The following is a 22,743-nucleotide window of genomic DNA, read 5'->3' on the forward strand; positions in this document are numbered from 1 at the left end:
GGGGGGGGGAGGGGCGGGGAGCACAGCAGAGCTCAGAAGGGAAGGAGCGCTGTTTTGGAATGCAGACTTTGATAGAATGGTCTGAGGGCGTTATGTTGCGTTTGCAGAGCCCCTGATGTACCTAAACAGTAGAAACCCCGCCACAAGTGACCCCATTTTGGAAACTAGACCCCCCCCCCAAGGAACTTATCTAGATGTGTGGTGAGACCTTTGTATGCCCAAGTGCTTCACAGAAGTTTATAATGCAGAGTCATGAAAATAAAAAAATAAAAATTTTCCACAAAAAAGATTTTTTAGCCCCCAAGTTATTATTTTCACATGGGTAACAGGAGAAATTGGACCCCAAAAGCTGTTGTCCAATTTATCCCGAGTACGCTGATGCCCTATATGTGGGGGTAAACCACTGTTTGGGCGCATGGCAGAGCTCAGAAGGGAGGGAGCACCATTTGACTTTTTGAGCGCAAAATTGGCTGTCGTGTTTAGAGACCCCCTGATGTACCTAAACAGTGGAAACCCCCCCCAATTCTAACTCCAACCCTAACCCCCAACACACCCCTAACCCTAATCCCAACCCGATCAATAAACATAATCACACCCCTAATGATAATCACAACCCTAACCCTAAAACAACCCTAATCTCAACCCTAACCATAACCCTAATCAAAACCCTAAATCCAACACACCCCTAACCTCAAACTTAACCCTAATCCCAATACACCCCTAACCCTAATCCCAACCCTAACCCTAATACCAACCCTAATCCAAACCCTAAACCTAATCCCAACTCTAACCCTAACTTTAGCCGCAACCCTAGCCCTATCCCTAAATTTAGCTCCAACCCTAACCCTAGCCCTTGCCCTAAGGCTACTTTCACACTTGCGTTGTGTGGCATCCGTCGCAATCTGCCGTTTTTGACAAAAAACGGATCCTGCAAATGTGCCCGCAGGATGCGTTTTTTGGCCATAGACTTGTATTGCCGACGGATCGCGTCCGTCGTGCACTGGATCCGTTGTGTTTTGGCGGACCATTGTCACAAAAAACGTTCATGTAACGGTTTTTTGTACGTCGCGTCCGCCATTTCCGACCGCGCATGCGTGGCTGTAACTCCGCCCCCTCCTCCCCAGGACATAGACTGGGCAGCGGATGCATTGAAAAACAGCATCTGCTGCCCACTTTGTGCACAATTTTCATAATGTGCGTCGATACGTCGGGCCGACGCATTACGACGGCCCTGTACCGACGCAAGTGTGAAAGAAGCCTAACCCTAAAATTAGCCCCAACCCTAAATTTAGCCCCAACCCCAAATTTAGCCCCAACCCTAAGTTTAGCCCCAACTCCTCTAGCTGCCGGCCAGCAGATCATGGCAGGCGCAGTGCGCATGCGCCCGCCATTTTCTTACGGGATGAAGAAGCCGGCGGGCAGGAGGGGACGTAGGAGGACCCAGGGACACCGTTAAGTATGATAGGGTCCCCAAATCCCCCTATTTCTCTGTCCTCTGAAGTGCGATCACAACAGAGGACAGAGAATGACACATTGCTTTTTTTTTTGCGGCCGCCGGTAAACAGTTAAACAAAAAAAACTAAATCATGTTCACGGGGGTCTCGGCTACCCCTGGCAACCAAGATCCTATTCTGGGGGGTGCTATTCACTTTTTCCACAGCGCCGTTAATTAACGGCGCCGTGGTTTAAATCCCCTTAACTGCCGCCGTTAAAAGGCATATCGGCGGTCGTTAAGGGGTTAAACATCTTTGTATCGTAAGTTACTATATTGTGTTGTAACGTAAGCTACCATGGAATGACCCAATACAGCACTACGCTATTTCCAGAAGTCCCATAAATTGAATGGAGCGGAGATCGTGCTTGTGGACCTTTGCTCCACTCTACAGAGCACGGTTTTCGGGATCCACAGACCCACTGAAGATTGCTGGAGGATCTAGTGGTCAGACGCGAAGCAATTAAAGTTTTCTCCTATCCTATGGTTATGAGAAAAGCTCAAAATTTAGGGAAAAATCCTTCGGTAGCTTGGGAACATCAACTAGAGAGGAGCACAAGAGGTTCATATAAAGTCACAAAGCAGAAGACCAAGTGACTGCACTAGCTCACTAAGTGAGTACACTCCCCAAAGATGAAGTACACTGGTGTTTTTTAGAAAACACCAGTGATTGTCTTACCGCTGTCTCTAACATCATGTCCTCCCTCTATCTGAAACTAAACCTGTCAAAAACTGAACTCCTCGTGTTCTCTCCCTCTACTAACCTACCTTTGCCTGATATTGCCATCTCCGTATGCGGTTCCACCATTACTCCAAAGCAACATGCCCGCTGCCTTGGGGTCATCCTTGATTCTGACCTTTCATTCACCCCCTACATCCGATCACTGGCTCGCTCTTCTTACCTGCATCTCAAAAACATTTCTAGAATTCGCCCTTTTCTTACTTTCGACTCTGCAAAAACTCTTACGGTTTCACTTATTCATTCTCGTCTGGACTATTGTAACTCTCTACTAATCGGCCTCCCTCTTGCAAAACTCTCCCCGCTCCAATCTGTCCTGAATGCTGCAGCCAGGATCATATTCCTCACCAACCGTTACACCGATGCCTCTACCCTGTGCCAGTCATTACACTGGCTACCCATCCACTCCAGAATCCAGTACAAAACTACTACCCTCATCCACAAAGCACTCCATGGCTCAGCACCACCCTACATCTCCTCCCTGGTATCAGTCTACCACCCTACCCGTGCCCTCCGCTCCGCTAATGACCTCAGGTTAGCATCCTCAATAATCAGAACCTCCCACTCCCGTCTCCAAGACTTTACACGTGCTGCGCCGATTCTTTGGAATGCACTACCTAGGTTAATACGATTAATCCCCAATCCCCACAGTTTTAAGCGTGCCCTAAAAACTCATTTGTTCAGACTGGCCTACCGCCTCAATGCATTAACCTAACGATCCCTGTGTGGCCTATTTATAATAAAAAAAAAAAAAAAAAAAAGGTTCCTCGCATCATGTTCTCATACACTTTATGCAGTATTAGCCCTCTGTGTCTGTACTGCTACATACTTAGGCAGGTAACTGGTTCATGCAGCTTTACATGAACACCCGAGCCTTACACTATAGCTGGTCCGAATAACTAAAGCAATTGTTACCATCCACCTCTCGTGTCTCCCCTTTTCCCCATAGTTTGTAAGCTTGCGAGCAGGGCCCTCATTCCTCCTGGTATCTGTTTTGAACTGTGATTTCTGTTATGCTGTAATGTCTATTGTCTGTACAAGTCCCCTCTATAATTTGTAAAGCGCTGCGGAATATGTTGGCGCTATATAAATAAAAATTATTATTATTATTATTATTATTATTATTATTATTATTATTATTATAAGTACAGATGCTGAGTAAGAACATTTGAAGCCAGTCAAGTAGACAGGGGAAAAAAAAACAGGTTTCAGGGGTACATTAGGGCCTCTTTTGACCAGATAAAAAGCCAAGTCTACTAATAAAGTGAACTGAAATTTTTAATAACTTTACAGACTGTACCTAATTATTATTATAAAAAAAAAGTTTATTTACCCTTTAACTACTTCTGCACTGCCCTAGACTACATCTGGGCAGTGCACACTTTTTCCACCGACATTCTAAAATGTCAATGCAGAGTAAGCAGCTTGCCAGAAATAGCAGATTCTCAGCAGCTGCACTATCAGTCAAAGCCAGGCATCATTTATTATCTTGTTTGCCCTGATCACTGTCTACACAACAAGCAGTGTGTGCACAAGATTAGTAAGCACAAACAGTGCTTCCTCCTCTGGACCTAGTGATCATATGATCGCTGGACACCAGGAGAGAGCAGGAGCTGCTGCCTCCTAGGAGAATTAGGCCATGTGCACATGTTCAGTATTTTTCGCGTTTTTTCGCAATAAAAACGCGAAAAAAAACCACTTACATATGCCTCCTATTATTTACAGTGTATTCCCCATTTCTAGTGCAAATGTTGCATTTTTTTCCGCGGAAAAAAAAGCAACATGTTCATTAAATTTGCGGAATTGCGGGGATTCCGCACACCTAGGAATGCTTTGATCCGCTTACTTTCCGCATGGGGCTGTGCACACCATGCGGGAAGTAAGCAGATTATGTGCGGTTGGTACCCAGGGTGGAGGAGAGGAGACTCTCCTCCACGGACTGGGCACCATATAATTGGTAAAAAAAAAAAAAAAGAATTAAAATAAAAAATAGTCATATACTCACCCTCTGATGGCCCCGGAGTCTTCCCGCCTCTCATCGGTGCACGCTGCCGCTTCCGTTCCTATAGATGCTCTGTGTGAAGGACCTGCGATGACGTCGCCGTCTTGTGATTGGTCGCGTGACCGCTCATGTGACCGCGACGTCATCGAAGGTCCTGCACACACACACACACCATCTATAGGAACGGACGCCGCTGAGGAGATCGGCTGTTTGCAGGTAAGTATAACCATTTTTTTAATTATTTTTAAACATTCTATCTTTTACTATAGATGCGGCATAGGCAGCATCTATAGTAAAAAGTTGGTCACACTTGTCAAACACTATGTTTGACAAGTGTGACCAACCTGTCAGTCAGTTTTCCAAGCGATGCTACAGATCGCTTGGAAAACTTTAGCATTCTGCAAGCTAATTTCGCTTGCAAAATGCTAAAAAAAAAAAAAAAAAAAACGCGAAAAAAAAACAGGAAAAAAAAAACGCAAAAAAAAAAATAAATGCGGATTTCTTGCAGAAAATCTCCGGTTTTCTTCAGGAAATTTCTGCAAGAAATCCTGACGTGTGCACATACCCTTAGTCATCGCTGCCATGCAGCCAGGAGGCAGAACTGGCCCTGTAACGAGGACTATTCTACCAGACATCGTTACATGGGAAATAAGAAATAAAAGAATGTATTTATATGTAGTGATATGAACAAGTGCCCCTCAACATTCAGCAAACTGTGGTGCACATTAAATTAAAAAATAAAAAAGGCAAGGAAAAATTTTAAAAAGTCTCAAGCCCAAAATGTGATTTAGAATAATAGACGTATAGAAAATAATTTCTGGAAATTTCTGGAAAGTGCAGCACAAAGTTAAAATGTTTTGGTTTTTTATTCACGTTCCTTGATGGTTGGAAAATAAAAAATTTCTGAAAAAAAAAAAAATATATATAGAATTAGACTTACCGGTAATTCGGTTTCTAGGAACCTTCCACGACAGCAGTATCGGAGGATGTCTCCCCACCCTAATAGGGGACAGGAAACAAAGAGGTTAAATACCCCTCCCCTTCCTGCAACCACCAGTGTTTTTTCGGGACACAGTAGCATGTATAGTTACCACTTAAGTGCAGGAATCATCCAATAAGAATATCAGATAGGGAGGGAAATTAGTGCTGCCGTGGAAGGTTCCTAGAAACCGAATTACCAGTAAGTCTAATTCTATTTTCTCCAGTCACCTTCCACGACAGCAGTATCGGAGTAATACCAACAGCTAATTTCTTAGGGAGGGACAACTGCCTGCAGAACGCTTCTGCCAAACGATAGGTCCCTATTGAAATTTAGACTGTAATGCCTGGTGAATGTATGGACCGACGACCAGGTGGCAGCTCTGCATATCTGCTCAGACGATACGTTCCCTCTCTCTGCCCAGGAAGTCGAGACTGAACGGGTGGAGTGAGCTTTCAGCGATGCCGGGGGTGCAAGCTTCCGGGATGAATATGCAAGACAAATGGCCTGTTAGATCCAGTTAGCGATCGTACTTTTAGCTGCTTTTTTGCCCTTATTCCGGCCTGACAACTGGACGAATAGGCTCTTCCGTTTGTTGGAGGTAGAACAGGACCACCATGCGGACATCCAGGTTGTGAAAAGCTTCTTCCTTTGGACTAGAGGGATTTGGACAGAATGAGGGTAAAACAATATCCTAACTTCTGTGGAAGTCCGAGACCACCTTAGGCATAAAGGAAAGGTCTAGCTTAAGGATTATGCTATCCATGGTTATGGTTAAGTATGGCTCCTGAACTGACAAAGCCTGTAGCTCTCCTATACGCCTAGCGCAAGTGATTGCTACTAGGAAGACAGTCTTGAGGGTCAGGATTTTTAAGCTGGTGGCTGATAAGGGTTCAAAGGGGTCCCCGGTCAGACTATTTAGTACAAGGTTCAAATCCCAAGGAGGGGTCTGGACATGGAGCCTAGGGCAAATCCTAGTTGCAGATGTCATGAAACGTCTAACCCAGCGGTGGCCTGCTAAATCCTGATCAAAGAAAGAGCCAAGTGCCGATATCAACCTTTAGGGTACTAGGCGAGAGCCCCAATTCCAGTCCCTTCTGGAGAAATTCTAAGTTTTGTGCAATATTGGGATGGAATGGATCAGGTTTGTTTGGGAAACACCAGGATGAAATTTTTTTTCCAAACCTTGCCATAGATGGCGTTAGTTATTGGTTTCCTACTTTTTTGTAGGGTTTGAATTACGTCATCTGAGAGACCTCTGGCTCTCAGAATTTCGGCCTCAGTAACCAGGCCGCCAGTTTCAGTCTGTGTAAGTCTGGGTGTAGCAGGGGTCCCTGCTGAAGGTCGACTATCTGAGGTAGAAGTATCGGGTCTTCTGGAGACATGTCTGTTAATGCGCCGTACCAGCTTCTTCCTGGCCACATCGGTGCTACCAGAATCGTTGTGACTCGGTCTGCCCGGATCTTTTGTAGCGTCCTTGGTAACACAGGAATTGGCGGGACGGCGTATGCCAGAGCAAACTTAAAAGGATGGGAGAAGGCATCCAGTCCCTGTGCTTCGCTTGAGGGGTTGAGGGAGAAGTGCTTGACTTCGTGTTCTGACTGTTGGCAAAGAGATCCACATTGGGACTTGCCCATCTCCAGACCAGGGATAGGAATACCTCTTGGTTTAGAGACCATTCTCCAGGATGGAAATCTCTCCTCCTGAGGAAGTCCGCCTGGGCATTGTCTGATCCCTTTATGTGCACTGCCGTGATGGACAGGAGGTGTTTTTCTGTCCAGGAAAAAATCCTTGCAGCAGTTAACTTCAGGCTGGTGTACTTCGTGCCTCCCTGGTGTCAGAGGTAGGCCACTGTAGTTGTGTTGTCGGACATTACACGTACATGGTGACACTGGATGAGGATAGATGCAGCTTTTAGCGCCTCCTCCACCGCTTTTAGTTCCCTCAGATTTGAGGAGCTGGACCTGATGTTTGGGGGCCACAACCCCTGGAAGTGGGAACCTTCTATCATGGCGCCCCAACCCCTCTGGCTTGCATCTGTTGTGAGCACCTTCAGAGGAATTTGATCCCAGCTGACTCCCCATTGAAGGTTCTGGGAGTTCAGCCACCATGAGAGGGAGGATTTTACGCAAGTGGGGAGAGGAATCCTCCTGATTAATGCATTCTGGCGTCCTTTTGAATGCATCAGGATGTGGGACTGAAAGACTCTTGTGTGGGCCTGGGCCCAGGAGACTGCTTGGATGCAAGACGTCAAAGAACCCAGGATTGACATCGAATCTCTTAAGGTCGGGGTCCTCTGACTCCTGAATCTGGAGATCCTGTGAACAAGATCGACTTGACGGTCACTGGGTAAAAAGGACATTCTTTCCCACGAGTCCAGAAGAACTCCTAGGAAATTTTTTCTCGAAGATGGATGGAGGTCCGAATTTTCCAAGTTCGTAATCCACCCCAGTGATCTCAGGATATCCAGGACCTTCGTCACATCCTGATTCAGATGAGGAATGGATAGAGCGAGAATAAGAAAATCGTCTAGGTACGGGATGATACAGATCCTTGTTGTCGGATGAAGATCACTGCTTCTGACATGATCTTGGTAAAGACCAGTGGAGCTGACGAGACTCCGAATGGAAGGACATTGAATTGATAATGGCTTACTCGATGGTTTGGGCCACCGCAAATCTGAGGAACTTCCTGTGGTCGGTATGTATCGACACATGATAGTATGCATCCCTCAGATCTAACGTAGCCATTACCCAGTCCTGACCAATCATCGGGATTGCTGATCTGATTGATTCCATTTTGAATCTTCGATATTTGATCAGCTGATTTAGGGGTTTCAGGTTTATGAAGATCCGATGTTTCCCAGAGGGCTTTTTTTTTTTTTTTTTACCAAAAATAGGTGAGAATAGTGACCCTCTCCCATTTCCTGATGAGGTACTCGGGAGATTACTCCTGCCTGAAGCAGACCGAGAATATCTGCAATCAGGGATTCTCGATGGAGTGGAGACTGTAGGGAGGCAATTGTTAAACGGTGAGGAGGAGGACTCTCGAATTCTAACCTCAGGCCTTCCTGTATGGTACGCAGGACCCACTGATTTGTGGTGATGCCTGCCATTGGGAGAGGAGAAAACCCGAGAGTCGGCCCCCGACCGGACAGCAGTCATTGTTTCTCAGGGGTCTGCTGGGGTTGGGGAACAAGGATATTTCTGGTTTTACCCCCTTAGGGGTAGCTCCACCGACCCGTTTCACCTTTACCCCTGTAATCTCCCTGGGGTACTTGCTCACGGGAGGGACGAAAAAAAACGTTTCCTAGAGCTTCTCTGCCCAGAAGAGCTTTCTTTTTATCTGTAGCCTTGTCTAAGATCTCATCAAGGGCTGGCCCAAACATATAATGTCCCTGAAAGGGAATACCACACAGTTTTGACTTAGAAGTGATGTCACCTCCTTAGGATTTAAGCCATAGAGCTCTCCTAGCGGAATTGGAGAGAACTGCAGACCTAGCGGCTACCCATACAGATTCAGCGGAAGCATCCGCAAGGAACCCTGTTGCCTTCTGAAGAAGTGGTAGGGAATTTAGAATCTCTTCCCTTGATGTCCCCTGAGAAAGATGATTTTCTAAGGTACGTAACTAGAGAAATAGGCACCTGGCAACACATGTTGAGGCCATATTTGTTTTCATTATAAGACAAAATTTCCCTTAAATGCATGGGGAAATAAGGTAAACACACTAGAACTAAAATAGAAAAACCTTTATTGAATCTAATATAGAATACCACTAAAACACCATAAGACTAGACAAACAAGGAACATCAATAAAAACAAACAAGCATATCAACAGCACGGTATACACCTCGCAATGGTACATATAAGAGTACAGATGCATATATATAGCACATAGGGAGATGCAATCTCATAATTGTAGGAGTCTAATCAAGTAGTTCATACAGTAGTCAAAAGTACAATAGACCATGTGGAAAACATTGCTCTGTAATAGTATTGAACAAACAGTATCGTATGTCTGTAGAAATACGGCAGTGAGTACCAAGACTAAGTATGACCGAGAATGGAAAGTTTCTACTATTTAAAAAGGTGCCAATATTATATGGTAGGAGCACATAAAGTGCAAAATGTGCTAACGGCTCAAGGTAAAATGTCACCTGTGGGCTACAATATGTGATCCCCATATATGTCTAACCATATCTCAAAAAATGCCAATACTGAGTAGCAGATATATGTAAAAAATACAAGACTCACTAGCAACCCATGGCTATGGTGTGACCCATGAGCTGCAATGTGTGGTCCCTATACAGATCTAGCCTCCTGCTAGTGCCAAATCATGCCTCTGTTTGCATAAAAGCTAAATGCGTATCAATGAGCGCTAATGACACTCCCATAGGTTATAAGGTAACTTACATAAAGATAGCAAAGCGTGCCGTGTGCGTATGCTGTAACCCCGACAGCGCCGTTTTGCCTATTCAGGCTTCTTCCATAAGGGGGGCGAGTGTGTTGTGTATAGTGCAGCGCTCGTTATAAATAGCAACTTAATCAATATGCATCCCAAACAGCTGGAGACTGGAGACGCGTCCTGAATGTCATACGGCGCATGCGCCGGTCTGCGGCCGCCCGTACAAGCTGTGGCCTCCCAGCCTCCGCCCCTGGCACGCAAGCGTGGAACGCTTGCGTCACCCGGTGGGCGTGGCCGGAAGCCACCGTGCGGCCGAAACCAGGGCATGCGCACTAATCCAGGTCCATAGCCTAAGAAGGCAAATATCGCTGTACAAGTGAAGCGCAGCTAGTGAGGGGCGTGGTAAGAGCTGCCTGTGTCCGAACAAGCTTGTACGGGCGGCCGCAGACCGGCGCATGCGCCGTATGACATTCAGGACGCGTCTCCAGTCTCCAGCTGTTTGGGATGCATATTGATTAAGTTGCTATTTATAACGAGCGCTGCACTATACACAACACACTCGCCCCCCTTATGGAAGAAGCCTGAATAGGCAAAACGGCGCTGTCGGGGTTACAGCATACGCACACGGCACGCTTTGCTATCTTTATGTAAGTTACCTTATAACCTATGGGAGTGTCATTAGCGCTCATTGATACGCATTTAGCTTTTATGCAAACAGAGGCATGATTTGGCACTAGCAGGAGGCTAGATCTGTATAGGGACCACACATTGCAGCTCATGGGTCACACCATAGCCATGGGTTGCTAGTGAGTCTTGTATTTTTTACATATATCTGCTACTCAGTATTGGCATTTTTTGAGATATGGTTAGACATATATCTATGGGGGATCACATATTGTAGCCCACAGGTGACATTTTACCTTGAGCCGTTAGCACATTTTGCACTTTATGTGCTCCTACCATATAATATTGGCACCTTTTTAAATAGTAGAAACTTTCCATTCTCGGTCATACTTAGTCTTGGTACTCACTGCCGTATTTCTACAGACATACGATACTGTTTGTTCAATACTATTACAGAGCAATGTTTTCCACATGGTCTATTGTACTTTTGACTACTGTATGAACTACTTGATTAGACTCCTACAATTATGAGATTGCATCTCCCTATGTGCTATATATATGCATCTGTACTCTTATATGTACCATTGCGAGGTGTATACCGTGCTGTTGATATGCTTGTTTGTTTTTATTGATGTTCCTTGTTTGTCTAGTCTTATGGTGTTTTAGTGGTATTCTATATTAGATTCAATAAAGGTTTTTCTATTTTAGTTCTAGTGTGTTTACCTTATTTCCCCATGCATTTAAGGGAAATTTTGTCTTATAATGCTATATTTAGGTATTTAATACATTTGGGATTTTTGTTGTTCATATTTGTTTTCAGTAGATTAGTAGATGTGTCCCAGGATTTCCTTAGTAAGCTCTCGATTTTTCGATACATAGAATCTTTGAGCTGAGAGGAATCCTCAAAGGGTAGAGCCATTTTTTTGGTTTCCCTGGACACCTGTGCATCTAATTTAGGCATTTCCCATAAAGAACAGTCCCCATCAAGAGGGAAACGATTCTTTAATTCTGATGGGATACTCAAACCTTTCTCAGGTAGGCCCCACTCATGAAGGACAAGATTTTCAATATTTTCATGTATAGGGAACCCCTTCGGGGTCCTAGGCTTTAACCCTCCAAACATATCATCCTGAACGGAGTGGCTCCCTACCTCCTCCTCCACCCCCATGGTGCCCCTCACCATGGAAATTAGCTCTTCCATATGTTCGGAAGAGAAGAGATTTTTTATTATCAGATTTGGGGGTGGAAGTAGAACCCTCATTCTCCCAAATGTCCTCTGAACCTAAGGTATGGATTTCGCCCGAGTCAGAGTCAGAAACAATAGGAGCCATCTTCCTTTTCTTAGGAGGAGGGGGCTGTGGTTTCGGGGCCTAAAGGTACCTTCACACATAACGATATCGTTAACGATATCATTGCTTTTTGTGACGTAGCAACGATATCGTTAAGGAAATCGTTCTGTGTGACAGCGACCAACGATCAGGCCCCTGCTGGGAGATCGTTGGTCGCTGAGGAAAGTCCAGAACTTTATTTCGTCGCTGGATCTCCCTGCAGACATCGCTGGATCGGCGTGTGTGACACCGATCCAGCGATGTCTTCACTGGTAACCAGGGTAAACATCAGGTTACTAAGCGCAGGGCCGCGCTTAGTAACCCGATGTTTACCCTGGTTACCAGCGTAAAAGTAAAAAAAACAAACACTACATACTTACCTACCGCTGTCTGTCCCCGGCGCTCAGCTTCTCTGCACTCCTCCTGCACTGACTGTGAGCGTCGGTCAGCCGGAAAGCAGAGCGGTGACGTCACCGCTCTGCTTTCCGGCCGCTGTGCTCACAGTCAGTGCAGGAGGAGTGCAGAGAAGCTGAGCGCCGGGGACAGACAGCGGTAGGTAAGTATGTAGTGTTTGTTTTTTTTACTTTTACACTGGTAACCAGGGTAAACATCGGGTTACTAAGCGCGGCCCTGCGCTTAGTAGCTCGATGTTTACCCTGGTTACCCGGGGACCTCGGGATCGTTGGTCGCTGGAGAGCTGTCTGTGTGACAGCTCTCCAGCGACCAAACAGCGACGCTGCAGCGATCGACATCGTTGTCGGTATCGCTGCAGCGTCGCTGAGTGTGAAGGTACCTTAAGACAGGGACGCCATAGAGGACTGAACCTCCTGTCTGATGAGGGTTCTGATGCTGTCCAGAAGAGAGGGCTGTTCACTACGCAGCACTTCATCCGTGCATGGTTGGCAGAGCTTTTTCTTATAAGTGAAGGGAATCTTGGACGCACATGCACCACACCTGTGGCTGGGCATCTTATCCTTTCTAGGGGCAGGGACCTTGTCTCTCTAAAAAGAGAGAGAAAGGTGGACTAAGTCACTTCATAAATAACTGGACAGCAAGGGACCTCATCCACTACTTACAGTAGAAGGGTGAACGCTGGGCTCTGCAGAAGCAGAGTGCAGAGGTTTGTCGCCGTCCATATGGTCAGTCACCAGTCACAGAGGGACATAGATAGGCCTTACCTGGAGGCTTCCCCTGACCAAGAATATATAGGTATCGAGGTCGCCAACGAGTTTAGTGCTTCTCCTCCTCCCTAAGGTCCATAGAGGGTGATGTCAGCAACGCCCGTCATGGTTGCCGCAGGATCAGGCCGCAGGATCAGGACGCCGGCCGGCACACACTCCAGCACATGGAGACGAAACCGGAAGTTCGGGCGCGTCACTTCCGATGTGCGCGCGCGGCCTCCGGCAGCAGCGAGGAGGGAGGAGAGAGCCGGGGAGCTACAGGAGGACCTCGGTGCACTTCACCGCCCTGCTTAACCCCCCGAGGAGGCGCAGGAAGGGCGGGTTAGGGATCCCAAGTCGCATGGAAAACGCGGAGATGGGAGCAGTCATAGGAGGAGGAGAGCGAAGCCGCCCGACCTCGACTGCCCAGCATATGAAGGTAACAGCGCTCCCGATCGCCGGCCACGGCAGCACTATCAGAGAACCTCTTCATGCCCCATAGGGGGACAGGAAAAACACTGGTAGTTGCAGAAAGGGGAGGGGTATTTAACCTCTTTGTTTCCTGTCCCCTATTAGGGCGGGGAGACATCCTCCGATACTGCTGTCGTGGAAGGTGACTGGAGAAAAAGACATTTATTTCCTATTTTCCCTTTCTCTTTACATGTTCAGCAGAAAAGAAGAAATATAAAAATTAAGCCTCATGTATCCGAAAGAGCCACTAAAGATGCATGCTCGATAAAAGCTGTAGGGAAATCAAACACTTGCTGTAAAGGTACCGTTACACTAAACGACTTACCAACGATCACGACCAGCGATATGACCTGGCCGTGATCGTTGGTAAGTCGTTGTGTGGTCGCTGGGGAGCTGTCAAACAGACAGCTCTCTCCAGCGACCAACGATCAGGGGAAAGACTTCGGCATCGTTGAAACTGTCTTCAACGATGCCGAAGTCCCCCTGCAGCACCCGGGTAACCAGGATAAACATCGGGTTACTAAGTGCAGGGCCGCGCTTAGTAACCCGATATTTACCCTGGTTACCATTGTAAAAGTAAAAAAAAAACAAAAAACAGTACATACTCACATTCTGATGTCTGTCACGTCCCCAGCCGTAAGCTTCCCGCACTGACTGCCAGCGCCGGCCGTAAAGCAGAGCACAGCGGTCTCATACCAACCCTGGGACCGGAAGCTACCGCGTGCACCGCACACAGGCGCCAGGACTACAAGGAACCCTCGGAAGGTGAGTATATGTTTATTATTTATTTTAAGTCTTTTTTAACCACGCATACAGTGCCCACATTGCTATATACTACGTGGGCTGTGTTATATACTATATCTCTATGCTATATACGGTACTATGTCGCTGGGCAATATACAACGTGACTGTGCAATATACACGCTGGGCAATATACAACGTGACTGTCCAATATACTACGTGCTCTGTGCTATATACTACGAAGCTGTGCATTATACTATGTGGCTGTGTCGGTTCTGTTATATACTACATCAACTGTGCAATATACTACATGGCTCTGTTATATACTACGTGGCAGTGCAATATACTACGATATACGACGTGGCTGTGTCAGTTCTGTTATATATTACGTCAACTGTGCAATATACTACGTGGCTCTGTTATATACTACGTGGCAGTGCAATATACTACGATATACGACGTGGCTATGCTATATACTACGTGGCTCTGCTATATACTATGTGGCTGACCAATATACTTGGTGCCTGAGCAATACACTACGTAGTTATATTATATACTACGTAGCTCTGCTATATACTACGTACGCTGTGTTACATACTACGTAGCTCTGTTATATACTACGCCACTGTGCAATATAGTACGTAGCCTGTGCTATATACTACCGATATATTCTAGAATACCCGATACGTTAGAATCGGGCCACCATCTAGTACATTATAAGCTCTTTACCATCCACCTTTCGTGTCCCCCCTATTTCCTCAGACTGTAAAGGTACCGTCACACTAGACGATATCGCTAGCGATCCGTGACGTTGCAGCGTCCTCGCTAGCGATATCGTCCAGTGTGACAGGCAGCAGCGATCAGGCCCCTGCTGTGCTGTCGCTGGTCGGGGAAGAAAGTCCAGAACTTTATTTCGTCGCTGGACTCCCCGCAGACATCGCTGAATCGGCGTGTGTGACACCGATTCAGCGATGTCTTCACTGGTAACCAGGGTAAACATCGGGTAACTAAGCGTAGGGCCGCGCTTAGTAACCCGATGTTTACCCTGGTTACCATCCTAAAAGTAAAAAAAAACAAACACTACATACTTACCTACCGTTGTCTGTCCTCGGCGCTCTGCTCTGCACTCCTCCTGTATTGGCTGTGAGCGTCGGTCAGCCGGAAAGCAGAGCGGTGACGTCACCGCTCTGCTTTCCGGCCGCTGTGCTCACACAGACAGTACAGGAGGAGTGCAGAGCACAGCGCTGGAGGACAGACAGCGGTAGGTAAGTATGTACTGTTTGGTTTTTTTTACTTTTAGGATGGTAACCAGGGTAAACATCAGGTTACTAAGCGCGGCCCTGCGCTTAGTTACCCGATGTTTACCCTGGTTACCGGCATCGTTGGTCGCTGGAGAGCGGTCTGTGTGACAGCTCTCCAGGGACCAAATAGCGACGCTGCAGCGATCCGGATCGTTGTCGGTATCGCTGCAGCGTCGCTTAGTGTGACGGTACCTTAAGCTTGTGGGCCCTCACTCCTGATGGTAGGTGTTGAATGTGTCACTGTGATGTCTTTATTGTCTGTATATTTCCCCTCTGAATTGTACAGTGCTGCGGAATATGTTGGTGCTATAGAAATAAAAATCATTATTACACTGTCATGACTCAATAGTCTGCAGAATTCTCTCTGAAGCCTGGACAACGCTTTTGAGATCTCCACAGCTCATCATAAAATAAAACCACTGCTCACTTTCATCCAATCACAGATGTGTCCCCAGGGGTCACGACATTATGCCACGTGACCACTACAGATAATCAGTGGATGCTGATCGACTGCAGCCTTCAGTATTTCATCAGAGCAAAAGTCATGTGGCGCGACAATTGGGACACACATCGCCAGTCCAGGAGGTAAGTATGCAGGGTTTGCACTGAAGCTGTTCCATCCTGCATGGCCACATGGATATTTTCTCTGAGCCCTGCTTATACGGGTACTATACAGATGATCAGGTTTTTAACTACATCAGATAGGGATTATATACATTAGATAGGACTGCTCTATAAAGGTATACCTGGACGATTGGTGGAGCAGCTTAATATACATTTTTTTTGCAAAAAAAACATTAACTAAATACCCTGTATTTTTTTTTTTTTTTTTTTCATTTTTTTGACTAGCACTTGCTTATTTACTGTGACTTCTTTACAACAGAGTATTTTTGACCTCACTGTGCTCTTTTTGGGTCTTCAAGTTTCTTGGTGGTGTGAACAGGTTTCTACAGACTTTTTCACTGTGCAAGTAGCCCATGTGTTTTTGGTTCTATAATTGTTCTCTTGTTTCTACAAGACTGGGAAGTCCACCACTCCTCTGTGGGCCATTTGCACTAAAGCTGTTCCATCCTGCATGTCCACATGGATATTTTCTCTCTGAACTCTGCTTATACAGGTACTATACAGATGATCAGGTTTTTGAATACATCAGATAGGGATTATATACATTAGATAAGACTGCTCTATTATGGGTATACCTTGACGATTGGTGGAGCAGCTTAATATACATTTTTTTGCAAAAAAATGTATTAACGAAATACCCTGTAGTTTTTTTTTTTTTCATTTTTTGACTAGCACTTGCTTATTTACTGTGACTTCTTTACAACAGAGTATTTTTTACCTCGCTGTGCTCTTTTTGTGTCTTCAACTGTCATGACTCAATAGTCTGCAGAATTCTGTCCGAAGCCTGGACAACTCTTTTGATATCTCCACAGCCCATCATAAAATAAAACTACTGCTCACTTTCATCCAATCACAGATGTGTCCCCAGGGGTCACGACATTACGCCACGTGACCACTACAGATAATCAGTGGATGCTGATCGACTGCAGCCTTCAGTATTTCATCAGAGCAGAAGTCATGTGGCGCGACAATTGGGGCACACATCGCCAGTCCAGGAGGTAAGTATGCAGGGTTTTTACTGAATGGGTGGGCTCTCTTTAAAAGAGGCTGTTGTGTAGTGGGCAACCCCTTTAAGCAAGAATAGTGGTAATAATGAATTACAAGCAAAATGGCATCTAGAAACCTTAATTTTCAGCAGAACCACACTACATCCATCTCTGCACCTTTATTAATAGGTGGCATCTGTCCTCCTTTAGCTACCCCTGATTGTGCCAGGACACCTTTGCATTACACATCCCATCTGACACTACACCTAAATACGGAGCAGCCATGCCAGTCATTGCTGTCATAGCACAGATACCTCTCCACATAACCTGACCTCCATCTCTCCACGGTTTCCTGCCCAGCCACCTCCACTTTCAGGAAGTGCTGAAAATTAATTCCACAAATCTGTATCACACCTTGTACATAAAGCCGCAGATCTTCGGGCTCTGTAAACACCCTGTAAAGTCCTGGAGTCACCTTCACCTGTCATGATGTAGCTGTCTCCATTTCTAGGAACGCTGCGGACATCTTTTTCCATTATAAACACAAATATGTTAGCACTAGTGATGAGCGAACATGTTCAGATAAGGTTTAATACAACTATGCTCGTGTGCTTACCGAGAGTCTTCGGCGTACTCTAATACTATGTTCGAGTCCCCATGCCTGCATGTCTCGTGGCTTGGATATTGCCTTACCCCAGCACGTTCACTCATCACTAGGTGGCACCCAGCTTTACCAGGGATCAGACCTGAAAATCTGCCCAGAAGACATGCTGCTGTACTATTGCCTGTTCAGCGATTATGGAGGAGTTGGAGAGGTGATCACTGTTAGGTGACTAATGTTGGGAGTTATAATCCAGCTTCTCAAATAACAAAGGGGCTCAACTAATTTTTATAAGGGTCTTTAGGGATAAGGGAAAAAAACAGCTGTTCTCTTCCAGAAGCAGTGCCTCTTGTCCATTGATCTGGTATTGCAACTTACACTCTTCAATAGCACCAAGCTGTAATACCAGAAAAATCCATAGACAAGAATGGCGTCGTCTCTGGATAGAAGGAAAAGCCACCAATGTTTCTCTAATGGCATACTACACCTTAAGAGGGCCATACACCCAAGAGAGCCGTTGGCTGAATGCTCCTTTGGCAACAGGTCTCTCTACATTACGCTTGGTCTTAGATAGGGTAGCAAAAATCTGGTGACCGACTCCCTTTAAAGAGTAACTGTCTGTTTAATATTTTTTCTTAAATCAATAAGACATCAAAATAAGCAACTTTGCAATATATCTTATTATGCTTATACGTTTCTTTCTTCTCTTAGGCGGATGTTTCCTTCTCAATTTTCGGGGAAAATCAGTTTTTCATATAGACTCTCTCATTACAGAGATGGATGACAGTTGGTGCTCATAAGATTCTCTGGAGAACGGTAACTTCAGGAGAACTTGCAGAAGTGTCTGCCTCAAGCTCCTCTGCTCTACACAGAATGTCATCAGTAGCAGCTGTCATCTATCTCAGTAATGGGAAAGTCTGTCTCCACTGAATACACATTTTACCCTTGAATTGAGTGTGAATGATCAGACCAGGAGGGGAAAGAAACAGATTTCTCTGATAAGATATTACAAAGTTTTCTTATTTTCATCTGTACTATCAATTTCAGAAATAAAAATTTAAATGTCAGCTACTCTTTAAAGGGAATCTGTCAATAGGACCAACCCTCCTAAGCAGTCTATATTGCCATGTAGATCATAGGAAGCTGAATAAATCATACCTTGATATCTGCAATCTGATGTCTTATTTTAAATGAATGAGGAAGTTACCAGTGCGAGACACGTAATGACTGACAGTCTGCTCTCCTGATCTACACGTCTCACACTGGTAACACTCCCGTCATTTAATATCTCTGGAGGCAGATACTTATACAGATCAGTGTCCGCCCGTAGCCCTGAAAAGTTCATCTAGATATAAGAAAAATGTGGATTCCTAAGGAAGACATCAGATTGCAGATATGAAGGTATCATTTTATTCAACTTCCTATGCCCATACAGACGGCTTAAGTGGGTTGATTCAGATTCCTTTAAGGCCAGTAGTGTACAACCCCTTTAAGCTGGTCATAAACCTATCAACTCTGACACTTCATACACATGCTGCTGAGCTAAGCATGTATCTATTGTAAATGGAGAGAACAGAGGATGCTATTGAGTGGAAAGTTGGACCACCACCATGTTCAGCAGATTGGGGGGTTCAGCTGACAATCTAACCCGTATACAACCCCATGACTCATATTTAGGGAGCCCTTTTATTAATATACAGCTGTGTCCTAGGGCAGCGCTCAGCAGCAGATCCAGATGCAGGGACGATCATTTTTCTGGACAATCCACATTTTTAGAGGTTTTGTATGTTCCTTCCAGTAAAGTATGCAGCAGAGCTATGCAGTCACACCCCGGGGCTCCTGCTCCCCTATCATACCTTACTAGAAGGCTGGGTGAGGTAGCACACGCAGGAGTCATCATGCTAAAATATTCGAACTCCGCGGCCTGCAACAGCTCCAAGGTGTAGAAGCCACATAGAGGTGGTGGTAAGGGAACCATCAGCTGCACATCTCCCTGTGAGCTGACCGAGCGAGACAACGCAGGCCCCAGCAGCTGCAAATGTCACACAGACACATCTACGTAATACTATGGTAATTATGGTGACAACCCTTGGCTCAACAACTACTGCTGACAACTCAGACACGACTGTATTTTAGGTCTCAATTGATGTCTATGGTTTAAAGGGGAATTCTACCTGTATTCACCCCATGACATGTCTCCATAATCAAATATGTCACCCTTCTGGGAATCCTCAGGCAATCCGTCAGGAAAGCACCAAGCCTCCTTAGCAGTGAGCCCTGTGGCACCTCTCGATCTGGATAGAAGAGTGGGAACAGCGCCGACACGAGAGGCGAGTATAGGCTTTATTAACGTTATCGGGGCCAAGCGAGTCGTATGAGACGGAGTGGTCCAAGTAGTGGATGACATCTTCAGGCCACGTGCGTGATCGGCAGATATCGTGTAACTAATAGGAAGGAATGGACTTTATTCTAGTCATTCACCTGTGAGTTATCTTCCACCGATGCCAGATATTTGTCTTATGCCAATTCTGAGCCTGTTCTAACCCGTATAATACGTACGACGCAATGTAATTACACTATTTTTCTTGGTTCATATTGAGCCAGATTGTAGGCGGACTCAGAACAGTAAATTTGTGGATGTATTTGTAAGACCTCTGTTTCCTATCAATAAATGGAAATATTCTTGCTTACAAGATTAAAGGAAAGTGTTCATATAATCCTCAGTGTGAGTCCAGCAGACCCCATTGTTGTCCTGTGCACATGACATCTGTAGCCCATGCACTAGTCAACCCCACAGGGCTCTACTGATGGAGGGTAGTAGGGTATGTGCCCATGTTGTGGATTTGATGCTGCGGATTCGCAGCAGTTTTCCATGCGGTGTACAGTACCATGTAAACCTATGGAAAACAAAATCCGCAGTGCGCATGCTGCAGAAAATACCGTGAGGAAACGCAGCATTGTTTATTCCGCAGCATGTCAATTCTTTGTGCGGATTCCACAGCATTTTACACCTGCTCCGTAATAGGAATCCGCAGGGGTAAAGCCGCGGGTAATGCGCAGTGCAGTTTACCTGCGGATTTTGCAAAAACAGTGCAGAAAAATCCACACAGCAATCCGCAAGGTGTGCACATAGCCTAAGGGTGCGTCCTGCAGGCTCTGGCTCCACTACAGCCTCTCTGTTTCGGGAATTCCTTAGTATTGCAGACAGTTATCACATGTGCATTACTAAGAGAAGCCCGAGCACATGACCTGGAGGTGCACCTTCACCAGTAGAGGGACTGTTGTGCCCCGAGATTGCCTGCAGCGGTCAGGCGACTTGAAGAGCGCAACATCGGATACTTTTCTGAGAATGCACTGGTTCCCAGACAGCTGCAGCCAATCACAGTCCGCAGCAGTCCCTCAGCGGGATACATTCCGATTTGGTGGAAAGATGCCGCCTCTTCCTGCACTGGATCCCGCAGGGGAACTTTTATTTTTACCCGTACATCCCCTTTAACTCATACTGGCGTATGGCCGGTGTCATAATGGCCACCACATGCAGTAAGACCACCAGCAGTGAGCACAGAGCGACCTGACACAGTGCAACGAACTGTCAGAAGTGGAGAACGGTCCATACTGGACACAACTGGAGCAAACAGCGATGTCTGCACGAGGACAGAGACCATGAGAAACCGCAGCGCCTCACACGTGACCGCCCCTTTATAGTGGAGCACCCCTTTAAGTCAGACTTATTGCCACACAGTATATTACACTTCTCTGCAACCGGTCACCCTCCAGCTGCAGAAACACTACAGCTCCCAGCATGCCCTGACAGTCTGTAGAGCTGGGACTGTCCACATCCCACTGCCCAGCATCATCGTGTGGTCGTTGCAGCAGAGGCTAGCCCAGTGTGTCACTACAAGTCCCAGCACGCCCCCTGCTCACTGTGCCGACAGGCGATGATGGGACTTGTAGTTCCTCGGCAGCCGAAGCTTCCTGTAATAGACAGAAGTGACACCCAGGAGCCCGGGTCACTGCGGGGCGGCACAGGCCCTCTGCTCCCAGCCTACCAGCAGCGCGGCGGCCTGCTCCGAGCCGTCCCCTTACCCGCTCTCCGCCGCTCCCTCCGGTTTCGGTCTCCAACAACCCGGAAATACAACCAGCAGCTCCTTCCACTAGCACAAAATGGAGTCACCGCAAGGGGCGTGTCTCTGTGCTGAGTGACGTCAGCGCGTCGCACGCCTGCTTGCGGGTAACTAGCGCGGCCATGTTGGGAAGGTCAGAGTTGTTGTGTTTTTTTTGATTGCAGCCATGTTGGGAAGGTCAGTTGTGCTGCTGCTAAGTCAGGACCCAGCAAATGGGAGACTGAGGGTCGGTATTTTACCTCAGTATTTGTAAGCCAAAACCAGGAGTGGAACAATAAGAGGAAAAGTATAATAGAAACATATGCACCACTTCTGTATATATCACCCACTCCTGGTTTTGGCTTATAAATACTGAGGTAAAACACTGACCAAATACTGCTAGTGTGACCCTGCCTTAAAATAAATAAGGGGAAGATTTATTAATCCTAATAGATAGCCATTGTACACATAGCCTTGACAGACTGAAAATGAGCCATTTATCATGGCCAGTCATGCTGGACTTCAGCCTTACACCTCCCATTTGTTTTTACATCAATTTTGCGTATGAAATGTTGTCACGTATTAAACCACACCATTTTCCAGTGAAGCCCGGCCCTCCCACACAGACCACACCCCTTTATCTTGGTAGCAGCACACAGCCCTGTAAACCCGCCTGATGCCGCAATGTGCCCCACAATTTACAGAGTGGCTTCCAAATTCATGCTAATCCAGCCAGAAATGTTGTAGGGGAAACCAGTGGCTCACCGAGGTCTGCGGCTCATATCATCCACAGCGGCACAACTGCTGAGCTCAGTGATTGTCTGCAGCGGTGATGTGCACCATATCACCATTGTAGCCATAAACAGAGATCGGAGCAAGAGAGGTAACACTGGATTGGGGGAGGGGGAGTGATCAATGGATTAGGGGGTTTCAGTCAGCCCCTCACCATAGATGGATGACATCCACCCCCACCAACATTTGGGAAAGAGTGGTTCGTTCTATAGAGTAATGTCTATTGTCTGTACAAGTCCCCTCTATAATTTGTAAAGCGCTGCGGAATATGTTGGCGCTATATAAATAAAAATTATTATTATTATTATATTATTAGAGTGCACAGATACCAGCGCGGCCTTGTAATAGGACGTCACCGATGTAACAAGGCAGACTGTGACATGCCTTCCCTCCTA

At 46.2% G+C, this 22,743-nt stretch overlaps 1 protein-coding gene across 1 annotated transcript in view; it reads right to left on the reverse strand.

Annotated features, from left to right (window-relative positions):
* Nucleotides 1-21,638, reverse strand: part of WIPF2 (WAS/WASL interacting protein family member 2) — a 71,101-nt gene extending 49,463 nt beyond the window's left edge. Inside the window, exon 1 of the mRNA XM_069751625.1 lies at nt 21,540-21,638. The gene's annotated coding sequence lies outside the window, so the exon portion shown is untranslated. The remainder of the gene's footprint in view (nt 1-21,539) is intronic.
* Nucleotides 21,639-22,743: the final 1,105 nt, after the last annotated feature.

The sequence above is a fragment of the Ranitomeya imitator genome, chromosome 2 (genome assembly GCF_032444005.1).
Source record: "Ranitomeya imitator isolate aRanImi1 chromosome 2, aRanImi1.pri, whole genome shotgun sequence".
NCBI classification, from domain to species: Eukaryota; Metazoa; Chordata; class Amphibia; order Anura; family Dendrobatidae; genus Ranitomeya; species Ranitomeya imitator.